We start from the raw sequence: 26,150 nt of genomic DNA, 5'->3' as shown, positions 1-26,150 counted from the left end.
GTGGTCATTTAAATAAGGTTATTCTGGAAACTCAAATTCTATTCACATTATTGTCAATATATGAGGGATCTGGGCATGTCCTTATCTCTCTGAGCGCCATAATCCACCAAGGACTACAGCACTGTGTCCTCAATTAATCTATTTTGTAATAAGTTTCCATAACTGCAATATAAAACCACAAAACAAGACAGACTAAAGAGCACAAACAGCTGAATTAGCTTTTTCACAGTTCGCTCCTGTTAGATTTTGAAGCGTATTTGCATTTACTAATACTTTCTCCTAATTGAGCTATAGAGATACATGAATGTCTTGAGAGAGAAAAAACAGTTGACTATTTTCTGTTCTATTTCAGTCAATGTACTCTGACCCTGTGACGTATTAGAAGAAAAGTTACACCACGTACTGTATGCCTGTAAATAAATATATATGTAGCCCCTCTCTGGGATTGTTATGTGCATTTAGGGAGTTAAGGCCCGAAAGGGTTAACGGTATGGGTTGTTTCAAGGTACTGTGCCCTTTGCCATATTTGTTGCAAAGTAGCTCAGCAGAGGCTTAGCCACACCCACCTTCCAGAAGTTTTTCATCCTGTCAATTAGATAGGACACTAAGTATACTTTTAGCTCCACCCACTTTCTTGAATTCGTTTAGTCTGCCACCTGGGTCAGAATGACAGAATTATCAAAACACACACCACCCCCAGGGGGATGGTGACATCACAGAAGGGAATAAATAGAGCTGCAGAACCTTGTATAACCTTAGGTTCCTGGATGACAACAAGAGGAGAGGAGCCTCATGTGTATAGCGTCTGTCTTTTAATGTGTTAGTGAGCATGGTCACCTTTATTCTTTGTCCATTAGGGAAAAGTGTCCTTTACTTAAAAGGGACACTTATACTAGAGGGTTAGGAGTATCCTACCCTCCCTAATGAGGATGTGCATGACACTCACACAGGGGATTCCTCAAGAAGGGCCCCAGAGTGTCACACAAGGGATTTGCCTACAGACAGGCCCAAACAGCACACTGGGAAGCCAGAGTATGGACTAGCAGGGATATGCACAGGATGGTAGGAAGATTAGATCCTTGTTAGAAGGTGCACCCCTGCATAGAGTCCTGATAGGCTGCTGAAAAGCCTCAGATACCCAGCAAGGGATTGCCATTTATCCACTAATAGAAATAAAGAAAACTTGTTTGTCTAATAAAGTTCCTGGCACCCTTTTCTTACATCTACTGTACAACACCAGCCTGCATGGATGTCCACGCCCTGAGAAAGGTAAACACCTGCAACTATGCACCCCATCTCAACGTAACACTGCTTTGGGCCGGGCAAGGAGGAGTTATATACTGTGCTCTATTTATTGTTACTATGTCATTCATCCAGAATATATCTATCTCAGATTTCTTGATGTAATTATGGAATTTATGCCATAACGTTGACATCGTATTTTCATGCTAAACACTCCACGGTATACAACTTTCCTTCAATGTGATTACCAATCGATAACTACATTCTCTTAAATGTATATTATATATTCATGGAAATTAATCTTGAAGAAAAACAAAAATGTATTAAGTACTTTATGTGGTTATTAGCATGTACATGTCCAAAACCTTCACATCTGCAGCAGCTTAAACATTGTTTAATATACAAGGGACTAGATAAGGCTGCGGAAACGCTAAGGCACGTTCTATAATGCCGTGCGCGTGTGGAATTTTAGTTGGCTGACGTCAGTCAGCCTTTCTATACAAGGGCCGCGCGCACGCACGGCAGGGAGAGGGGAGCCGACAGACAGTGGCGAAGATGAGGAAAGTCATCTTTTCACGCCGCTGCCTGCGCTCAAATGTATGTATGTGTGTGTATGGATGTGTGTTTGTATGTATGTGTGTGTGTGTGTGTGTTTGTATGGATGTGTGTTTGTATGGATGTGTGTTTGTGTGTGTGTGTGTGTGTGTGTGTGTGTGTGTGTGTGTGTGTGTGTGTGTGTGTGTGTGTGTGTGTGTGTGTGTGTGTGTGTGTGTGTGTGTGTGTGTGTGTGTGTGTGTGTGTGTGTGTGTGTGTGTGTGTGTGTGTGAATGATTGCAGAACTAAAAAAAAAAATATTTATTAAACTTTTTTTTTCTTTAAAAAATCTTATTTAGGACTTCCTTTCACTCACACAACCCATGCACACACATATGCTCACACATACACACACACACACACACACACACACACATATACATTACCTGCAGCTCCCGGCTCTATGGACAGGAAAAGCATGCGGCACGTGCACGCACATTCGCATAGGCACGTGCGGCCGCTTGCTGTATATAACAGCCCTAAGAGACATGTGGATGAGATCTGGAGTGCATTAATCTGTGCTATTCCAACAGAAAAATACCTTGCCATGCTGCTCTAAACAACTATACTTGACCATTAACACTTCATATCAACGTAAATCAGGGCAGATCTGGATTTCATGCAATATAAAACTGAAAGAAGAATATATAACAGAATCCAATTTAATACAGAAAGAAGAATACATATCAAAATTAAATCTAAACTAGATACCTCCAAAAGAATAGATACAAACATGAAATGCAGTCTAGACTAGAAACGTATTCAAATTACGATTCGATTTAGTATACAGTAGACTAAAAAAAAGACATGGCAGGATTTCACTGTATATACAGTAAATAAAAACGTGCAAATAATAAGAGAGCATTTACAACCTATTTATGTGGCATTGCATACAGTATATCTGTTTGTAGTTTGCTTTCTAAGGATGAGAGCTCTTTGTGAGTTTTGACACCTCAAACAGTACGTCTCTCCTTCTGAATCTATCTGAGGAAGAAACTTGTCACACATATACAGTAGAGCTCATTAGTAACATCTATGAATGACCCTAACAGTATATTTCTACAGAAAAATGCAATGCATCTACAATCCTTAAGTTGCCAATACAGATAGAAGAAAAAATATTATATTATGTGCTAAAGCATAGTCAGAAACTGCTGGCAAAGGAGCTAACGCACATTTTTTAGTGTTGTGTTGCAGCAATGACAAGCAGTACTTTATTAAAAAGTTTGAATGATTTGAGCTTTTTTCCATTTCTGCTTGCGGCTTGTTATTAATGTTTTTTTTCTATTTGATGCAGATCATCAGATAGGGAGATTTAATTTGCCTCAAGCCTGATGACAGTCTGACACTAAGGAGCAGAAAACACATATTGGAGAAAGATGCAGAATTTGATGCATGTTATTACAGTATGTGGCGAGAAAAAAGTCCTCCTTGCTGCTGATCCTCAGATAAACGTGCAAAGTGCAGATATGTGAAAAAATCAAATAAAAAAAGTGTATAGTATCAAATAGTACTTAGTATAACGTATAGATAATCTCTACCACAATGTGTAAGTGAATGTAACATGATCTTACATTGGGCAAAAAGTACAGTGGTGTCACTCTATTAGTGCCCTTAGGTCCCCACAGAAGATAATGAACATATAGTGACATACAATATTATTAAACAAAGAGGTGTCTATAGATATCTTCACCCTTAGTGCGTGCAGTGAAGATACTGCAGTATACAGCCAACAAATAAACACATATAGTTATAAAGAACTAATGGGTACTTAACTCCATTAGGTTGAGTGGAAAAACTAAATTCACTGTGCTATTTCTCAACTAAATCTGTTAGTACTGTATGTACAGTACAGTATGTAGGAGCGTGAAAGAACCCTAATATGTTACACTTTATATAACGTATACAGATAAATGCATTGTGTAATATTCAAAAAATCATACTTTTACTCCATTTTATATAATACTATAAACTGTTATCATCTTTATACCATATTGAAGTGGATAAAGTATATTACATCTTATAAACAGAGAAGAAAACCGAAGGCTGTCACTTCATGATATCCAATGGGTAAATACCGCAGGTCTGCTATATTCCTCCATTATAAAAGTGATGGGAAAATAGTTAAAATGGCTGAATGGCTGATACACTGTGTTAGGGCCACCTACCACAATTTTTCGCCTCCTCAATAGGAAGCAATTACTGTATAACGAATGACTCCCACTTCAATCACATTATCCTCGTGCTTCAATCAGAAATTACATGTTTAGATCTCTCCTTCAGATTAAGAAAAGATTCTACAATTGGAAAGTCATTATAAAATATTTTGTGATTAAGTTAATAACATAAGGGGGGAATTGTGAAGGAAGTTACATAAAACGAATTCCATAATAATTAATACCTCCTGATTGATATCCATAACTGATACCAATATCTCTGCCTATATATTACTTTACTGGTTTACATTACAGCCTTAAATTGTATACGACACCCCCTAAGACAAACCAAGCACTTATTTTATGTCAGTCTTCTATCTGCCACTCAACCGGCTGATGATCCAAACCCACCGACTACTGTAGCTTGCAAGCAGCTCAGTTTTACAGTGACCACTAATAAGAACAAAGGGTTAGAGACACAGAAGGCCATCGTTTCTGCGCTAATAAGCTAGAGTTGACACATAGTTACTAATAGGTAGTAAGTGCAAACTGCCTTACACTTACTGCATCACATTTGAGGCACAAAGCTAATAAGGGACCCATTTTGAAGATCAACTGACACTATTTCACTGCAAATGTTGTGGTTTGTTCTGCGCTGAAAAAACTAAGGACCAGAAACTAATGTACTATCAAGCCTATCATGCCTTAATGCAGCAATGTCCCCTAATGTACTGCCTTTCTCCCCCCCCAGGATGGGAAAAAGAGGTCTTACAGAGGTGAACCGCATTATTTTCAGTTTACAAGATATTTACCTGCATTACTTTCTGATTTTTAAGGGGTTTTAAATGGCCGTTAATAGGAAGCGATAATCAATAGAAAGTGATAACCAATTATGCTGATAAGATTTTGAGGCACAGGGAGATCGAAGGACTTGTCCAAGGTCGTAAGAAGAGCTGACATTGAGATTATAAAGTTGTTTCACCCACTTCAAAGGAAGTAACATTACCAGTGAGCTTGTATTTCAGGCCGTGGGATGTATTGTGTGCAAAAGCTAAGCATCCTTTAGTCAATCTGGACCAGAGCGTCTTAAAATCGTCAATGCAGATTATATAATTATCCCTGAACTGATGTTGTCAGAGTTATGCCAGATTCACTAAACGGTGCTAAATACATTGCCTCAAATGCAACAATTCATACAGCCTATTAGCTTTGACTAATCAGTATGTATGTCTAACAGTTTTACAACAGTTTATGCCTTTTTTTTTTTTTTTTTTAAAAAGGGCTGAAGGAGAGGCTCAGTGAGTAAAGACAGTGACTGAAAACCATAGCCCTGCATTTGGGGGAACCTGGTTCAAGTCCCGTGTCAGCTCTTTGTGACCTTGGGAAAGTCACTTTATCTCCTTTAGCCTCAGGCCAGCAAATATTCTATGTACAGTACTTGCTATACAAAAACAATTATTACTATATTATTATTTACCAGTAGTACAAATAAAATTAACCTGCAGTGTTCAATCATGAACATCTCTACTTGTTCATGTGAACAGCTAATACCACGGTGCATAGGTGTTACTCTACTTATAAAGTATATTAACTTAATTGATGAAAAAAAAATATATCAAGCAATAAATATATAATGTTTACCTTTAAGTCAATAATTATTGTTGTCAGCATTGTGTGGCTGGCCTTTATCTTTGTACTCTATGTACGTCACCTAATCAATTTTCATTTCATTATCATGGAACATACAGCAGGGGGATGAAGAAACCATTGCTAATGTAGCTGCATCATTGCAAATGTATGGTAGATGTTATTAGATTAAATGAGGAGGATTGTACGGGGTCGTCTCAAAGTTCGGATATCACAATAAAAACCTACAGGTTTCTCATGTAAGTGAAATTTCAGACCATAGATTTTCCTTAGTAACTGTGATAAACCAGGTAATAAAAAGTGGTCACCCATTTTACTGCTGTTTAGTAACTTTCCCCATTGTGTTAAGGTCATTGAGTCTTGTACAATAATATCCCCATTTTGGCACTAATGATCTTGGCATCTGCTACTACAGTCATGGCTGAGTTAAAGAAAGACAGAAATGGTGTTGTAATGTGTGCTGCGCTTGTCTCCCCTGTCGTCTCCACAAAGCAGCATAATGTAATCTTCGAACACTCACAAATTAATAGCGAATGATTTTCAAAAGGAAAGTATATGTAGGATCACAACATTATTGTATGTTATTGCTGCATGAGAGTTTCTGAGGTGTTAGGATAAGTAAACACAATAGAATTAACATGCTTTCTTCAAAGCTTTAAATTATTTCCATTCCTTTTTGTCCAATTTATTTAGCATCATAAAAAAATGTTTCACTTTACAATTGTGAGGATCAGATGCAGGCTCCGCCCGTCAAACTCCGGTCACCTGATTGGCTCCTGTTTGATTCCTGTCTGCTGAACATTCCTGCGCCTGATACAGCGGTCCTGCTATTTAGGCCCAGCCTCTTCCCCCAGGAAGTTGGCTCAGCATAAACCTTGTGATGTTTGCTGGTCAGAAGCACCAAGTCTTGCCTCACCTTGCCTTGCTTCACCTTGCCTTGCCTCACTTACATTGGACTTTGCTGCTGGCTCCTACCCTCGACCCCGGCTTACTCTCGACCATTCTGCTCTCTCCTACCCTCGACCCGCTAAAGTGACCGTATCTCTCCAACCCGGCTACCCACGACTACGAGTCCCACATCCGGACACGGATTTATGGCTCCACGTCGGTGTGTTAATATCCCCATTTCGGCCTCGTGATCCAGTCCTGTTTGTGACGAGCATCCGTTACAACAATATCCAGTGAACAAGTAGGACTACTCCATAATAGCATGATAAATATGTGTGGGCAAAAACAACTACCGTATTAAAATGTTCCAGCAGCTTATATAGGACCACTTAGTACCGTATGAAGATATTATAATTATATGACTTATGCTTTAATCTCATTATTCACTTCCTTTATGGAAACTCATTTTTTTGTGGTCTTTCCTTCAGTTTATTTTACCATTGCTGATACAGTACATTCTAAAATATTTCAATTAATTAAGAAGATAAGTGGGTGAATATGTGGAAGGCAAGTGACATAAACCTAGAATTCATTTCCTATAAATGGTTTCAAAACAGAAACATGTTGCATGTCACATGATGAGAATGTGAACAACACTGACACAGATCAAATGCATTTACAACATGTTTTTAATCTTTCTGTCTCTTAATTAACCTGAATAGTGAATACTCCATCACTGCCATTTTACATCTCATCCAATTTGCAGCAGTTTGCTCACTAAGGTCAGGTCTACTGAGCAGTTTGCAGATATATTCCTCAAAATATTGGGCCATAATTACGAACAGTGCTATGCCATAAAATACCTTAAAAGCGCCAGACTGGTGCCCATGACCCACTGTTCTTGCACAATGGCCCATTGTCCTTGGGATACCAAAACAGTCTGCAAACAATGAAATATAATAATCGGAAAGACCAATGATGACATAAGCCACAAGAGTAAAGAAAACTTGTGTGTACTGAAAATGTTACAAAAAAAATGCTAAAAGTGAGTGGATAAATGTTAGCAGAATGTATTACTGTAGCATAAAAACTACTATGCTTCAATTTAAATGGGGCTGGCTGCCAAATAAGAGTGTTTCAACGATGTGCAGTACAGTATCATCTATGAATTGGCATAGTAATGCCAGCAGGTATGTAATAACAAATGGAAGTTTTGTTACAGTTATCAAAACTTAAAAATGGAGGTTAAAGACTATTATATCCATCCACCAAAGTATTACATTAAACACCTGTGGAAAACAGGAGTCATTTTGGCATTGAAGCAAAAACCATCTGCTGCCAGCCTGCAACTACGGTTCAGAAATCAAGAAGCACTAGAAATGAATTAGCCCAGTGCCTCTGTGCATAAATAGCACTGGTACTGAATTTGACAATGCCAACAATTCAAATACTTGTGCATGTTAAACAGTAATTGGCGAAACCAATAGATGAAGTGTGAAATGTACTAAGCCTTTATGCACAGACAGGTTAGAAATCCTGGAGGTTTCCACTCACTGACTATTTTAGGAACCTGAACTGACTCACAGGGAATGCGTTTGTCCCTTAAGAGACAAGTTTCAAATTTGCGTCACATGAGCTTATTAGTCGACTCTGTGTGTAAAGTCTTGATAAACACCTAATATTTAGTAAAGAGCCTTAAAGCGGCAATACATGCTCCTTTAAAAAACAAAAAAAACAAAACGAACATTTTTTCCATTAATTTTTGCTACGGGTATGCCCTGCTTCCAGAGATACTTACCTCTGTAGTAGGCGCTCTGCTCGGCTACCAGGGTTCACATTATGGTGGAATTTCAAAGCTCCCGTGCCCTACGGGTCAATAACAAGCTGTGAGGTCATCAGTTTCGGCTTCCTATTGGCCCGCGTCATGGGGTAGCTTTAAACTTTATAGCTCAGCTAGCTCAGCCGGTGAGTCTACCGGCACCTAATATGGAGGTAAGTATCTCCAGAAGCACGGGGTCCCCGGAGCTAAAATTCATGGGGTTCAGCATCGGAGACCCTCTCCTGGGAAAAACAATAAAAGCATTTTTTTTTCTAAAACAGCTGCTTGGACACTTTATACAATGTTGAAATGTCATCTAGAGCTACTGCTCCAAAGGACTTTGACAATACAAATACAGAATAAATGAAAAAAAATAAAACAAGTCTGTTACATTAGGCCAGAACGGTCCCTGCGGTGTAATGCTTAAGCAAATCTTCCTTATTGCAGCTTGAAGCCAACTGCTAAAAAAGTCAAGCAATCAATGTCTAGCTGGGTCTGATGGGAAAAAATTGATTTTGTTAGAAACTCCAAGACAGTGCCCAGTTTTAAAGCAGATAAATATTCAGGTAGCAGTTAGCTTGTAATTTTTGCTATAAGTAAAGCACTTTAGAAAAAAAAATAATCACTTTTAATAATACATTTTAAACGCCCTGCATTGAGTTTTCATTTTCTATTTTTACATTAGTAGAAATCTTGACATTTATGCTTTTAATGTATATATATTTTTGGTGAACAGAACATATTAGCCTCCATGTCCTCTGTAGGAAATAATTATTTTGATTGAAAGCATGTAGTACAAATGGCTGACTATTTTTATCATTTAAAATTTCTGTACATGTCGTTTGCGATGGATTTCATCTGTAAAACTGTAGCTCAACATCAAATAATTGAAAGCTGTTGAAGAAGCACATATGTATGTATGTATGTCTTTATTTAAATAGCACCATTAATGTACATACTGTAGCGCTTCACAGCAGTAGTATACGTAACAATCATATAAATAACAAATAATACAAATAACACATAAAGGGGAGAAGTGCTTCAGAAATAAAAGTAACATTTAGGAAAAGGAGTCCGAAGAGTCCGAAGAGCTAATTGGTTGGTAGGAAGAACGTACAGAGACAGTAGGTGGGCGTTCGGGTAAGTGCGTCTGCAAGGGGCCAAGCTTTATGTGTGAGGTGTGTAGTATCCGCCACGGTGCTACTCATATGCTTCCTGAAGCAGTTGTGTTTTGAGGTGGGTCTTAAAGGTGGATAGAGTGAGTGCTAGTCGGGTATTGAGGGGAAGGGCATTCCAGAGGTGTGGGGCAGTCAGTGAGAAAGGTTTAAGGCAGGAGAGGGGTTTAGATAGAACAGGGGTAGAGAGAAGGCATCCTTGAGCAGAACGCAAGAGTCAGGTTGGTGCATAGTGATAAATTAGGGCTGAGATGTGTGTGTGTGGGGGGGGGGGGGGCAGAAGAGTGTAAAGCTTTTAAAGTGGAGGAGAATTGAGTGTGTGATAAAGGATTTGATAGGAAGCCAGGAGAGGGATTTCAGAAGGGAAGATGCGGAGACAGATTTAGGAAAGAGTAGAGTGATTCTGGCAGCAGCATTTAGGATAGATTGTAGGGGAGACAGGTGGGAGGCAGGAAGGTAATATGGAATATTTCCGTTTACACCATTATAAATATTCTTATTTATTTTTTTGCTACACTTCTTAAAAGGATTGCTTATGACTTTTTAAAAGTGCAGCTCTCTTTCCTGCTAATGGACCTCTCTAATAGTGATCCGGTCCAGGTTATGTATTCCTGATTGCTTTTATTTTGGCTAAAGAGTAAGATGTGAACAAAGACTGGTCTGGATCTGTAGGGCACGGGTGATACCTATGTCAGGTATAGCCCAATTAGTAAGGTGTACCACGGTCACTAATGTACATTGTACATGTTTAATGGAATAGGGGTCATATTTACTAAGCAGTGCTAAGCGTAGGAAGATCTCATGGCACAGTAACACATTACAATCCAGTCCCATTTTTTGTGTTTTGTTAACCTATTCTCAGCTGTTTCAGCTGTTGGAGGTTAGTGGCTCCTCCTTCACAGGTTTTAAGCCCGCCCCTCCCCACTTCCCCAGTTAGTAGGTCCTTTCATTCTACTGGATATAGATCCAATGTGGTCTTTCTCCCCCCTGATAGAGGTAAATGAGAATTTTAATCCTAATAGAGGTATATTAGTATTTTATCTGGTAGTGTTAGGACCTGCGAATGGGTGTCTGCCTTGTCGTGGCTCGCAAGCTTACAACGCTTTGGCCAAAGGGTTAAACTAAATGACCCTTTTTCAAGAGAATATATAAGTATTTTACTGTGTATTTCTGTCATGTTGGATGTAGCATTAGGCTTCTCTGTCGTCTGTTCAATCCAGTCCCTTGCATGGACTGTGAGGTGTGTTATTGTTTAGTAACGCTTAGTAAAAATGGCCTTCATTTTGTTGATTGATTAAAAAAGTTGGACAAGTTTTAGCATGTTTAAATTATTTATCAATTTCATGTTAAACTGTATGGTTTACAAGCTGAATACTTGGGAAGTATTTCTCTCTCTTTAGCTACTCCTTTTTGTGAGAGTTTACTTTGTGCTAGTAAGGAAGTGTTTTACTCTTCAGTAAGTGAAGTACACACCACATCCTCTATCACTGCTCTGTCTTCAAACAAAAAGGAGCAGAGATGGGTGAGTTCAGATTTCATTAATAAAAAGTCAGGAAAGATGCCTCAAAACCGGGACTGTCCCGGCTAAACTGGGACGCCTGGTCACCCTACTATAAGTGTGAGTTCAGATCTCAAAAGTATGCTGCGACAATTGCATTCCCCAGCATCTGGTTGGTTTAGTTCAATGCTAGAGCTGCTGCCCTGAAAGATGTAGGTTGTGGATTTTGATCCTGTTGGGCCTGACACTTGTAATTCCTTCATCACAAGAGGGATCCTTAGACTTGTCAGTATTGGTGTAATGGAAATATATTTTAGGAGATGTGGGAGGGGACTAATTTAAATATACTTTTGCAGAGCCATTAGAATATCTCCAAAGGTACGTCAGGTGTGCTCCTTTTTCAGCACAGGCAACTCTCCCAAATGTATTTGTGTATTTGTAACCATGTATCTATCATCATAACTCTGTGCCCAGGAAATACTTGAAAACGAGAGGTAACTCTCAATGTATTACTTCCTGGTACAACATTTTATAAATAAATAAATAATTACATTTGGAGGGAGATTTGAGGGGACATGTACACAACTGGAGATACCATTTCCACCTCTTCCTCCTCCACAATCTTCCACCACGCAAAGCCCAATTTCAGACTCTGGAGGGAGCTTGCAACTCCTATTTTAAAGGTGGTAAGAGAAAAAAATGAAACTTGTTTGAAGCGGTTTAGCCTTTTGCACTTTTCGGAGCTACTAGAATTCAGCTAGTTTGCAAAAGATATGAAGTTTGGTCAGCCTGCTCGGATTTGCAGAGCTAGCATTAACCGCTCCTATAAAAGCCTTTTTTGTACAGTTTGGACATGCGAGAAGGGCTTACAGAATAGCAAAACATGCAAAACCCATCGGAAAAGGCTTTTTGTTTTTTTACACAGATTGAAACAAATCGTAACTACTAGAATATCGCCCAGAGGCTACTAGAAAAGCAAGAAAAAGAAAGAGTATATTTAAAAAAATGATTTCATAATCTCTCTCTATCTAGATATACATATATATATATATATATATATATATATATATATAGATATATATATATATATATATATATATATCTTATATATATATATATATATATATATCTATATATATATATATATAGATATATATATCTATATATCTATATATATATATATATACACACACACACACACACACACACACACACACACACACACACATATATACACACACACATACACCGTGTATCTAATTATAAATAATATATTCAAAACTTCAACTTTTTCTATCAGATCTGTCTGTCATCTTCTAGTATACCAGTCAATCCATTTCAGTTTTGTTTCCACCCTTAGGTTACCTGTTGGGGATATTATCTGTAGGTTGGCTTAGAGATACCATCATCTGACCTTTCTCTACTAGTATACAGTCTCAGTCAATCAGTTTCAATTGGCTTAACACCCTTAGTTGTTTATTGTACAGTAGGTGAGCAGAAAACAAAAACCAAGGCACTTTTAGGCAAAACCAGAACCAAAATCATAACACATTTTAGAAACAAAATCAATAATTAGTGTGTGTGTGTGTGTGTGTGTGTGTGTGTGTGTGTGTGTGTGTGTGTGTGTGTGTCGTGGTTATTGTGTGTGTGTGTGTGTGTGTGTGTGTGTGTGTGTGTGTGTGTGTGTGTGTGTGTGTGTGTGTGTGTGTGTGTGTGTGTGTGTGTGTGTGTGTGTGTGTGTGTGTGTGTGTGTGTGTGTGTTGGGGGGTTATGTGTGTTGGGGCTTATTATGTGTGTTGGGGGATTGTTATTTGTATTGGGGAGAGGGGGTTATATGTATTGGGGAGGATTATTAAGTTTGGAGGGGAGAGGTGGGGGTGTGGGAGAGGTGAGAGAGAGAAGAGATGGTGGTAGAGAGATAAAGAGGGGAACTTGTAAGGCTGCCGACACTTGGGGGGAGATGGCCCAGAGGAAACTTTAGTACTGGGCTCCGGGAAAGTGGCTGAGAGTACCAGCACCTCTTTTATTTTATTTTTACAAAAAAAATGGACGGACTGTAAGAAATAATATTTTTAAGGGATATATCAACATTACTGCTAACTTTAAAACATATGTATTTTTGCCTACTAAATATTAATAGAATTGTGACTTTAAAATTGTATCAGTAGTTAAACGTGCTAAAGCTTCCAAATACCATATAAAATGAAACGAGAGTGAAAAACATGTTAAAAGGGTGAGAGAAATCTGACCCACTTTCCTGCATTTTTAAACAACTTCTATACTGTAACAGAACAGTGTTATCGGTCTTGCTTTTCCAGCAATATTTAAGTAATTGTAGCAGGAGCTCCGTGCCGTACCCGGCAAGCGGGGTCCGCCATCTTCAGCGTTCACACATGCGCAGGATGAGATATGCGCATGCGCAGTGAAGCAGTAATTGCGGTGGCTATTTTAGGTTCGCACATGCACAGTGGAGTCTTTGCACATGCGCAGTCCCCAGAGTTGCGGCGGCCATCTTAAGGAGAGGCTCCACAAGGCACTACATGTCCCAGGAGACTGAGGGACATGCAGGTAGAATGTTGACACTGGCAGTTACTGTCAGTTGGAAGAAGGGGTGAACTGTTGAGGTAGGGTCCAGGGAGCAGTGCTCCCCTAGACTAGGACTAGGTTTGTCCCTTAGGTCCCGGCTAGGTCCTAAGTCTACTTTTAGATTCTGGCTGCTATAGGGAAGACCCCAGACAGGGACGCTACCCTTTAGTAACAGGTGTAGCACCAGTGAAGAGATGCAAGGCGGTGAGCTGCAGCCTGTGGTCTGAGATCAGACCACAGGCAACTATAAAGCAGATGCATCAGACTGCTCTCCTATAATAAAGTCCCAGAGATGGCAGGTGCAAAGAGGTATATATTAACAAGATACAGATTAGAACCAAGGAGGCTAAAAAAGGAACCCCAAACAAAATGCACTCCATGTCTATATAATAAGTGATGGCAACAATAGCTCATCAATAATTACCTCCTTATAGGTAAATCACATCACCAATAGGGGATCAGTAAACTTAGAAACCAAAAAATAATAACGTTTTATTTACATCAACAATATTTAGAATTACTGTACTGAGCCTATGTGGGTTTTGCAGAGATATCGTTTTTGCTTTCTCTCAGTATTTAACTCGTATTTCCGCCTCTGGATGGAACTCGCAAAACCAATCTCGTCACTTTGCAGGCGGTGAGAGAAAAAATGTGAGTTATTAGAAGTGTTTTTGTCTTTTGCACTTAACAGAGCTACCAGAATTCAGTTTGTTACTCAAAAAAAAAACAGAATTGCAAAACATGCAAATCCGATCGGAAAGGGCACTTTCCATCCGGATATGCACTCGCAGCTACTAGAATATCCCCCCCAAATGTCTCTTACATACTGTGTAGGGCCTCATGCAGTAAAGTCCGATAGAAATTATCGGCAAGTTTTTGAATTCGACATTTTTTTGCTGTGTTGCTCTCACGGTATGCAGAAAGACCCGAATACCTGTGAGAGTAACATTTCCAAACATGCCGAGTTGCCAGTGCCAAAATGACCTGCCCTCCGAAAAGGCCTTACCCGGCGACATGTATCTGCTGCAGAGAGATCCGTCTCTCTCTGCGAAAATCTCGCCGGAAATTAAAATATTTTAACATTTAAATGTTATTACGTATGTATTGTACCAGGGGGTCTCCTGGAGAAGAACCGCGTTGGTTTGAGGTCCCGATCATGTGATGCGGGACATTTCCATGCATAGGAGATACCGGCACCCCATAATGGGGCCTGTATCTCGGGAAGCAGGGGGATCCCGGGCCTCAAATCAACAGTTCTGCTCCGTAGACCCCATGCTCATCTACACTAGTCATAAAAATAAATTTAAAAATATTTAGTAAGCACCAATACACAACACAGCACCCACTAATCCCCCCCCCCCCCACCCTATAAAACCACGATTTATTTTTTTACACACACAAATAATACCCCAGGCCAGCGGGGGTCCCTGAGTGGTCCCGATGGGTGTCCACAGGCCCCAAAGTGCACCCGAGGAGTACCACGGGTGTCTGGGGGCCTTCAGATGGTCACCGCTAGGCTCTGTGGGCCTCAGGTGGTCCCTGCGGGCCCCACAGTGCACCCCGGGGGGTACCCATGGGTGTATGCTTCTTCATTTCCATTTCCTCCCCTACCTGTTTATTTAGCCACATTGGTTTAGGTTTGTTTATTTTATATTTATTATCCAAGGGTATGCACTGATAACTGTGCTCTTCTAACAATGTTTTAAAGAGTGTCCATTTAACTTCCAAATTTTTACCTGCAAAAACATCATCCCAATTTATTCCATGTAGATTATTCTTCAATTTATTTTAAAACAAAATCTGCCTTTGTAAAATGTAAAGTCTTTGTTGAACCCATATAATTATTTTTGATTATTTATTTTAAATGAGACCATGTTGTGATTACTGTTTCCCAAATGTTCCCTGATGTAATATTGGTTACTACTTCTACATTGCTTGATATTACCAAATCCAGGATTGCCGCTCCTTTGGTTGCTTCCTTAATAACATGGGCCATGTAATTGTCTTTTCGCACCCCCCAAAACCAGTTTCCTTTAGTTGTAATACAAATCTTATTGTTTCAGTATATGTTAAAATCCCCCATTGTTCAAATATGACCTTAGTTTGATGCCTTATCCATTTTCAAAAGTATTTTTGACATCCTCATTCAGATATTTGTTTCTCCCTGCCTGCCAAACTCCCCTCCATTCTCCCTCCATGACCACAAGCTATTTCCCCATTTCTATCTATTCTGTCTAGTTCATTATCTGTTTCTGTCTAGTTCATTATCTGTTATCTGTTTTCTCTTTCCTAGGGCTGTGGGACAAGAAGTGACAAAATGAATATCTTAATTTTATCATCTCTAGTGCTACTTCTATAGATAAAAAAAAAATTGACTGCAAGATTTTTTCATTGTGCACAATATTCTTTCATATATGTTTTTTTTCCTTTTCAGAATAACTTTTCCATTTTGAAAACAAAACTTGACTACTCAAATGATGTACTTATTTTAGGCTACTTCTCAGCTTCTTTCTCTGAATTGCAGTGACATTTCCTGAGCTCTTCATTGAAACATTTCTTGCTTCGAACTGTCTGGTTTCAATCTCAAAAATTGCCCTTTTAGTATACCTTCCAATACTGAAGGCATATGAGGACTCTTGGTTGCAGTTTCCATTAGGTAAATGTCTGTTCCCACAAATCCTTATTTGATTGTAATTTTTAGATCTTGTGACTACATATAGGATCAGTATTAAGATTATTAGAGTTATGGGTACTGACAAATTGCTCAAATTTCTCTACGGAATCTTTCCAAATTAAACAAGTATTGAGTACAGTATATATATATATATATATATATATATATATATATATATATATATATATATATATATATATATATATAATCAAAAAATAAATAGATGATACCGTTCTGTGGCTAACGAAATGCTTTTATTTGTGCGAGCTTTCGAGATACACTGATCTCTTCTTCCGGCGATGTTACAATGAATGAAGCAAAAGGTAAACTTAAAAACAGTGTCTCTTGGAATGTTATCTGTGCTGTTCCTTCCCCAGTGTGGATGTGTTTTATGGCAAGAGGTGTCAAAGGGTAACTGAAAGCAAGTGAAGAAAGAGTGTGTATGTGTATCAGTGTGAATAGATATAGACACGGGAATGAACCCAAAAGCTGATGCTACCAGAATCAAGTATATAAGGGGTTAATGGGAATAATCCATAGTCCGCTGTATCGAAGATGGCTCCTCACCATTGACATGAATGATAAGTCATATAAGAATAATATGAGGATAATATAACTCACCCGTGGCGGGGGGCCCGTTTTGCAGTGTGGGGCTGGGTCCAGGAATGTGAAGTATCCAGAAACACCGCACTCCTGTGTCCCTTGTGCCGTTTAGCTGCTGCCCTTACCCGCCCGGTGTATGTTGTATCCTCTGGAGGTTGCTGAATACGTTGAGCTGTGTATCCTGCTGGAACGTCTCTCCTGGCGTCTTTCCTGGACGAGGGAGCTTGCGGTGGCGTCCTAGATATTTTTCCGCGCCAACCCAGCTTCCCTGTGGATACCAGCTGATTCCAAATCAGCGCACGCTGTTTCACTCAGAGAGGAGGAGCCGCTGGTGCGTCCTTGCAGTCACTGCGCTCCGGCGTGCCGATGGTTGGGGGATGTGACGTCAGCGCTGTCGGGATGTATCGTGGTGAGGAGTCTGCGTGCACCAGCCGATTGAAATGTAGATAAATAGTAGGGTGGAGGCGGTCACAGCACTTGGAGTCCAGTCAAAGGATGAAGATAAAATCAGCTTTATTAGAACATGCTGTACATCGCAGATAACATACTCTGACGCGTTTCGTCTCTGTCCGAGACTTTTTCAAAGAGTAATTTGCCGTTATCACACAGGTTCCTTAAATAGGTCCCAAACAAATGTGATTGGATGTTCTAATTGTGAATATATGGAACCCAATCAGCCTGATGGGCTGATGACCTTGATGGGACCCATACAAGGAATCTGTGCGAGAAAATACAATACATGCAAATAAAATATATATATAATAAAGGAAAAGATCATACATATTTTTAAACACATAACATACATTTTAAAAGAAAAAGAAAAAGGCGATCACTGCGATTTAAAGCATGATACAATGAAATAATTGAATGTTACAAATATGGAGTTTGGGATGTGAAGGGATGTGAAAAAATAAAAATATATATATATATATAAAGGAATTGTATAAATTGATATATATTTCTTCAAGAGAATAATAATAAATAAAGTCATAGTGATGCTGATAATAATCATCATATAAATCTATAATTATAAGTACAATAATAGACAATACTCAATTGTGCAACAATGTTGATATTAAATAGTTATATAATATTTGTTGTTGATGACTATACTATTAATTAAACAAATGGAACAATAAAACATATGGAGTCAAAAAGTTATAGATATAGAGAAGGGTTGATGCACTGGAATACACCCTCCCTACCCCCACACACATGGGTATCACAGGAAGTGTTTAAGCTCCCAATCTGTATTGATCCCATGTGGGTGGAGAGTACTGAGGGTGTATATCCAATACATCTCCTGTTTGTTTAACGTGTTCTCTCTATTACCCCCCCTGGGGTGAGAATGAACATGCTCAATGGCTGCAAAAGAAAAATTAGCGATGCCTCCTTTGAGGCATCTCGTAAAGTGTCTTGATACCGGATGAAGTAAGTCGCCTTTTCTGATTAGGCGTACATGTTCCGCTATCCTTGTCTTGAGGGGCCTGATGGTACGACCCACATACTTTGATCCACATTTGCAAAATAGAATATATATGACATAACTAATGTTGCAATTTAAAAACATCTTAATATTGTATTTCCTGAGATTATCTTTAGACATAATAAATGTAGTTGGAGATGCATACTGACACATTGTGCAATTGCCACATTTAAAGAATCCTTTCGGAATACCTCTAATGTTGGGGAGACTTGATCTGCTGTCGTACATACTTGGTGACAGATGAAAGGCTAATGTCTTGGCCTTGCGGTAGGTGAATCTCGGTCCATCTTTAACAATTGGGTGGATATCACTATCCAGCAGGAGGGTGTGCCAATGCTTGTGAATAATTTTACGAATCTCTTGGGATTGTTTGTTATATGTTGTAATGAAATAAGGGCTTTTTCCATCAGATTTCCAAGCATTGGTTCTCCTCCCGCTGCGTAGTGATCCTTTCCGTTTACAAATAAGGGATTTTCTATCCGTGGCCATGGCTTTCTCAATGGCTGCTGAAATAACTTTGGCTGAATATCCCCTTGCCAGGAATCTTTCTGACATCTCACCTGCACGGGACAAGAAGACCTCACTGTCAGAGCACAATCTTTTTAATCGCATAAATTGCGCTCCAGGGATGTTTCTGATTAATGATTGAGGGTGGCAGCTTTGAGCGCTGAGGAGTGTATTCCTGGAGTTCTCCTTACGAAAAATATCAGTTTGTATTTGCATATTGTTGTCAATGTACAGGACTAAATCCAAGTAGTGGATATGATTAAGATTGTGCTCAAAAGTGAGTTTTATATTAACATCATTAGTGTTTAAATAATCAATAAAAGAAAAAAGTGTGTGCTCGTCTCCCTTCCAAATTAATATCAGATCGTCAATATATCTCTTATAGAAGATGATATTTTGACGAAATGAATTATCACTGTGAAAAATAAACCGTGATTCCCAAAAACCCATAAATAAATTAGCATATGACGGTGCAAAACTCGTGCCCATTGCAGTGCCTAATAATTGTAGATAAAAACGTGAATCAAACATAAAATAATTGTGGGTGAGTAAAAATGATATAGATTCAAGTAGAAAAGTGCAATGTGAAATAGATAGTGTAGAAAGATCTAAATAATGTTGAATTGCAGTGAGTCCATGCTCGTGTTTGATAATAGAATACAGGGAGGCCACATCAAGTGTGACCCACCTGTAGTCTTTGTGCCATGTGAGGTCCTGTAGATTGACAATCAAATCCGGTGTGTCTCTGACAAATGAGGGCAACTGTACAACTAGGGGTTGTAGAAACCTGTCCACATATCGCGACAATCCATCTCCCAAAGATCCAATACTCGCCACAATTGGGCGACCCGGGGGGTCCACCAGCGACTTATGGATCTTCGGGAGATGGTGGAATATGGGAGTCACTGGATGTGGACAGGTAAGGAATTCAAATTCCTTATTACTAATAGCATTAAGAATCTTGCCAAATTCTAACAGTTCTAACAATTCACGACTATATTTGGATACGGGATTCCCTACAAGACGCCGATAGGAGTCTGCATCTTGTAACTGTCTTAATGCTTCTTTCTTATATTGTTGGGAAGACATAATCACAAGTGCGCCCCCCTTGTCAGCATTCTTAAGTACAATATCATAATTCTTTTTGATACAATCAATCTGTCTAATCTCCGTGTGAGTCAAATTACCAGAATTTACACTTGAGCAGGAAAAACCTTGAGCTAATAAACGTAAGTCCCGTTCTACTAGATTTTCAAACACAGTAATTGAGGGCCCTCTGTTGTAAGTAGGGCAAAACAATGATGTCTTGCGATAGCCTGAGTCTTCATGTCCAAAGAATGGTTGGGTATATGTAGATAGATGTTCGCCCTGTGTATCAAGCAGTGTGTCCAAATTGGAAAGGGCGCAACATTCCTTGAAAGTCAATAACTCAGGCTCATTGTCCAATGGTGATTTTTCTAACATGTCTCCACTGGTCTCTAGTGTGTCAGAATCATTTTTTGAACTAAACATTTTCTTTAGGGACAGCTTTCTGGTAAATTTCTGTAAGTCGATCACAGTTTGAAAGAGTTGAAAATTTTGTGAAGGTGCAAAACCAAGTCCCTTATTGAGAAGTGTCAATTGATCAAATGTGAGGTGTATATGTGGACAGGTTTCTACAACCCCTAGTTGTACAGTTGCCCTCATTTGTCAGAGACACAGCGGATTTGATTGTCAATCTACAGGACCTCACATGGCACAAAGACTACAGGTGGGTCACACTTGATGTGGCCTCCCTGTATTCTATTATCAAACACGAGCATGGACTCACTGCAATTCAACATTATTTAGATCTTTCTACACTATCTATTTCACATTGCACTTTTCTACTTGAATCTATATCATTTTTACTCACCCACAATTATTTTATGTTTGATTCACGTTTTTATCTACAATTATTAGGCACTGCAATGGGCACGAGTTTTGCACCGTCATATGCTAATTTATTTATGGGTTTTTGGGAATCACGGTTTATTTTTCACAGTGATAATTCATTTCGTCAAAATATCATCTTCTATAAGAGATATATTGACGATCTGATATTAATTTGGAAGGGAGACGAGCACACACTTTTTTCTTTTATTGATTATTTAAACACTAATGATGTTAATATAAAACTCACTTTTGAGCACAATCTTAATCATATCCACTACTTGGATTTAGTCCTGTACATTGACAACAATATGCAAATACAAACTGATATTTTTCGTAAGGAGAACTCCAGGAATACACTCCTCAGCGCTCAAAGCTGCCACCCTCAATCATTAATCAGAAACATCCCTGGAGCGCAATTTATGCGATTAAAAAGATTGTGCTCTGACAGTGAGGTCTTCTTGTCCCGTGCAGGTGAGATGTCAGAAAGATTCCTGGCAAGGGGATATTCAGCCAAAGTTATTTCAGCAGCCATTGAGAAAGCCATGGCCACGGATAGAAAATCCCTTATTTGTAAACGGAAAGGATCACTACGCAGCGGGAGGAGAACCAATGCTTGGAAATCTGATGGAAAAAGCCCTTATTTCATTACAACATATAACAAACAATCCCAAGAGATTCGTAAAATTATTCACAAGCATTGGCACACCCTCCTGCTGGATAGTGATATCCACCCAATTGTTAAAGATGGACCGAGATTCACCTACCGCAAGGCCAAGACATTAGCCTTTCATCTGTCACCAAGTATGTACGACAGCAGATCAAGTCTCCCCAACATTAGAGGTATTCCGAAAGGATTCTTTAAATGTGGCAAGTGCACAATGTGTCAGTATGCATCTCCAACTACATTTATTATGTCTAAAGATAATCTCAGGAAATACAATATTAAGATGTTTTTAAATTGCAACATTAGTTATGTCATATATATTCTATTTTGCAAATGTGGATCAAAGTATGTGGGTCGTACCATCAGGCCCCTCAAGACAAGGATAGCGGAACATGTACGCCTAATCAGAAAAGGCGACTTACTTCATCCGGTATCAAGACACTTTACGAGATGCCTCAAAGGAGGCATCGCTAATTTTTCTTTTGCAGCCATTGAGCATGTTCATTCTCACCCCAGGGGGGGTAATAGAGAGAACACGTTAAACAAACAGGAGATGTATTGGATATACACCCTCAGTACTCTCCACCCACATGGGATCAATACAGATTGGGAGCTTAAACACTTCCTGTGATACCCATGTGTGTGGGGGTAGGGAGGGTGTATTCCAGTGCATCAACCCTTCTCTATATCTATAACTTTTTGACTCCATATGTTTTATTGTTCCATTTGTTTAATTAATAGTATAGTCATCAACAACAAATATTATATAACTATTTAATATCAACATTGTTGCACAATTGAGTATTGTCTATTATTGTACTTATAATTATAGATTTATATGATGATTATTATCAGCATCACTATGACTTTATTTATTATTATTCTCTTGAAGAAATATATATCAATTTATACAATTCCTTTATATATATATATATATTTTTATTTTTTCACATCCCTTCACATCCCAAACTCCATATTTGTAACATTCAATTATTTCATTGTATCATGCTTTAAATCGCAGTGATCGCCTTTTTCTTTTTCTTTTAAAATGTATGTTATGTGTTTAAAAATATGTATGATCTTTTCCTTTATTATATATATATTTTATTTGCATGTATTGTATTTTCTCGCACAGATTCCTTGTATGGGTCCCATCAAGGTCATCAGCCCATCAGGCTGATTGGGTTCCATATATTCACAAGTAGAACATCCAATCACATTTGTTTGGGACCTATTTAAGGAACCTGTGTGATAACGGCAAATTACTCTTTGAAAAAGTCTCGGACAGAGACGAAACGCGTCAGAGTATGTTATCTGCGATGTACAGCATGTTCTAATAAAGCTGATTTTATCTTCATCCTTTGACTGGACTCCAAGTGCTGTGACCGCCTCCACCCTACTATTTATCAGTGTGAATAAAAATGAATGGAGAGCCCACAGTATAAACAGTGCTCTACACAAGGTGTGTGTGGAGTGAGAGGGATATAAATGGTGTGGGTGGGTGTGGAAATGTGAGAGTTTGTAGCACAACTAAAAGTGTGTGTGGATACTATGTGGTCCCTATTGGTGTATATGGATGGAAAAATAAGGAGTATTAGTATGTGTGAGAGACAGCTGTGTGTGCATACATATAGCACAGTATGTACAGACATGGCCTTTAGCGCTCATGGGAAGAGAGTTCGCTAGTGTCAGTAATGACTCATAAAATTTCGATCTCTGTTTAGGCCACTGCTAAGTGTCCCGATCAGTTGCATAAATTTGTATTCATGCAACCGTCTCTCTTTCGGGGTTTTAAGATTACCTTTGAGTATGGCAACCCTCAGATCGTTCATCTTATGGCCAGAGTCAGAGAAATGTTCGCCAACAGGACTGTCTCTTGTTCCGCGTGTGATGCTGTGGCGATGCAGGTTCATTCTCTTGTTTAGCCCCTGTCCTGTCTCACCTATGTAGTAGCAGCCCCCCGGGCATTTCATGCACATGATGAGGTACACGACATTGCTGGAGGAACAGGTGAACCCTCCTCTGATTTTGTATTCCCGATTCTTGTGTGGTATTTGTATTGTGTGAAACCCAGTGACTTGGAAAAGGCGCTTAACAACTATAAAAGTGATCAAAAAAAATAAAAATGTGTGAAACTGACGAATTCTCTCAACCTTCCAGGGAATATGCACTGATTCCCTTACAACAGTTTAGGATCCAGGGCAGGAAGGGAGCAGTATCCTCAGGAACACCCAGAAAAAAATACAAAAATAATCATAGTGTGGTATGAAAAATACATATATGTCAAACTCTGAGACTTGGCTCTTATGGTGACCTACTTACAAAATGTAAGATTCAAAATAGCAGGTTTGTATTAGTGATGGATCTTTGGACACCTCAGCTTTGGACCACGGCATACAGCAGCATACATCAATAGGGTTGGTGTCAGGCAGGATGGTGTATTTACTCTGGCAGCAGCTCCCAATCAGTCATATGCAATCATACAGAGATAATGGAAACAATAGTGCTTTACAAGATAACACAAAGTTTTATCATAGAGACTTGCAGGACATGTACTCACAATATATTCAATGAGCACATTCACATCAAGGTATCTTTAGGCAGTTGGATATCGGCTCGGCAGATGGAAAACAAATCCCTCACTCCACTCCGCTCACTTGTCCTCCACGAGGGTGCCCCCTCGTCCGGTGCCGGATGGTTGGCGTCTGTCGTCACTTCCTGGCCTGGCGGTGACGACTTCCGGTAGGCGCGAGTAGAACGGGGAGTAGGAGGGACGCCGGTCCGCAGCTCTGCCTCCGTGGAAACAGCAGTACAACAGCTCCCCAACGGTGAATACAGCTGGGCTCTGCTAAACTGGAACTGGAACTTCTTTGGCTCAACGCGTTTCACTGCATACCGCAGCTTCCTCAGGAGCAATGATTAAGTCCCCTACTGGGTGTTATTTAAATAGCCTTCTCAATTAAGGCAATTGGTGATGTAATCAAGCATAATTCCACACAGGATAGTTAACATAATTACACACAGAGTCTCCCAAAATGGGTACATGATCTCTGTGGCCAAAACAACGACGCAATAAAATACTTTATTAGTTATAAAAAAGAACATGAAACTGAGTACCTACATAGTTTAAAAATGATTGAATACTAAAATTAATTGGGGGTTGTTCGATCGAGATGCTTAATGGAGGGTAGAGAGAGAGAGAGAGACATATGTTAGTTAATCATAAATATCAAATATGGCTAACATTAATAAAAGCATATTAAAAGTGAAAAACTAAAATGCAAATAATAAGACTGACATGACTTAAAAAAGGGGATGACACAGGAAAGTGCAATTAAAGTGACTAGAGGAAGGGTGCAATCTCAAAATCAACATTAAGACCATGTGGTGTCAAAGTGTTAAGCTTATGCACCCAGTACATTTCTCTTTTACTTAAATCTAAATTTATGTCCCGTCCTCTCCAATGTTGTGTCACATGTTCTATCGCGGTGAATTTTAACCCTTTCGTATTGGAGTTATGAAAAAAGGAAAAATGTTTAGAAACATTATGTGACTGCACATTGCGCCTTATATTACTTAGGTGCTCCAAAATCCGTGTCTTAATAGCTCTTGATGTTTTGCCAACGTATTGGAGCCCGCATGGGCATTCCAGGAGGTAGATTATGTATTTAGAGTTACAGTTCATGTACTGTTTTATTTTGTAATTCTCATTTTTGTTATTGCACCTAAATCCCTTTTTGTCTTGCTGTTTGTATTCACAGGCTTTGCAAGAACCACAGCCATGGAACCCTTCCAATTTCTGGAGCCATCCATTTCTGTTCGTCTCTAATTTTTTAATATTACTTGGAGCTATTATGCCTTTTAAATTTTTTGCTTTTTTAAAAATGACTCTCGGACGTTCTGGAATCTCTTCAAAATTGGGTCATTTAATAAAACATGCCAGTGTTTTTGTATTATTTTCTTAATATTATTTGACTCTCTATTAAAAGAGGTTAAAAATGCTGTATCAAAATTTCTTTTTGGAGCACTATCTTTATTTTTGGGTACCAATAGGTCATTTCTATTCAGACCATTTGCTTTTTCTAATGCTGTGTCTAGGAGTTCTGTTCTATATCTTTTTTCTACAAAACGTTCCTTAAGTATATTGCATTGATCATTAAATACTGTATTGTCTGAGCAATTTCTCCGCATCCGTCTGAATTGGTTGTATGGGACATTGTCCATCCATATATCTTGGTGACAGCTTGTACGTAGTATATAGTTGTTACTGTCAACTTCCTTAAAGAAAGACCTAGTTTTGAGAGTGTCATTCTCTATATATATATTCAGGTCCAAGTAATTGAGAGAGATATTACTTGTTACAGAGGTAAATTGTAGATTGTACATATTAACGTTAATACTCGACAGAAAGGAGTCCAAACTCTCCTGACCACCACGCCAAATTAAAAGCACATCATCGATGTAGCGCCGCCATAGGACAAGGTCCGCCCCCAGAACGCCACCGGGCCAAATGTGCTGTTCCTCCCAGAATCCCATAAAGAGATTCGCGTAGCTGGGAGCAAACCTCGTACCCATGGCGGTGCCACATCTCTGAATGTAAAAACTATTCTCAAACCAAAAATAATTCTTGTCTAGTATAAAGCATATGCCATCTATAATAAACTTAACTTGTTGTTCTTTCATATCTGGATCTTGTT

The 26,150-nt window shown here is 39.0% G+C and overlaps 1 protein-coding gene and 1 long non-coding RNA gene across 2 annotated transcripts in view; one reads left to right on the top strand and one right to left on the bottom strand.

The window, feature by feature from the left end:
* NKAIN2 (sodium/potassium transporting ATPase interacting 2) overlaps positions 1-26,150 on the bottom strand; it is a 1,223,374-nt gene that overhangs the window by 1,031,322 nt on the left and 165,902 nt on the right. The window lies entirely within an intron of this gene.
* Positions 13,631-25,502, top strand: LOC142492062 (uncharacterized). The gene is made up of 3 exons (XR_012800707.1): positions 13,631-14,256; positions 16,040-16,261; positions 25,215-25,502. It is a non-coding gene; the product is annotated as an uncharacterized LOC142492062 (long non-coding RNA).

This window comes from Ascaphus truei, chromosome 4 (assembly GCF_040206685.1).
Source record: "Ascaphus truei isolate aAscTru1 chromosome 4, aAscTru1.hap1, whole genome shotgun sequence".
Lineage (NCBI taxonomy): Eukaryota > Metazoa > Chordata > Amphibia > Anura > Ascaphidae > Ascaphus > Ascaphus truei.
This window is presented reverse-complemented; position numbering and strand designations above follow the sequence as displayed.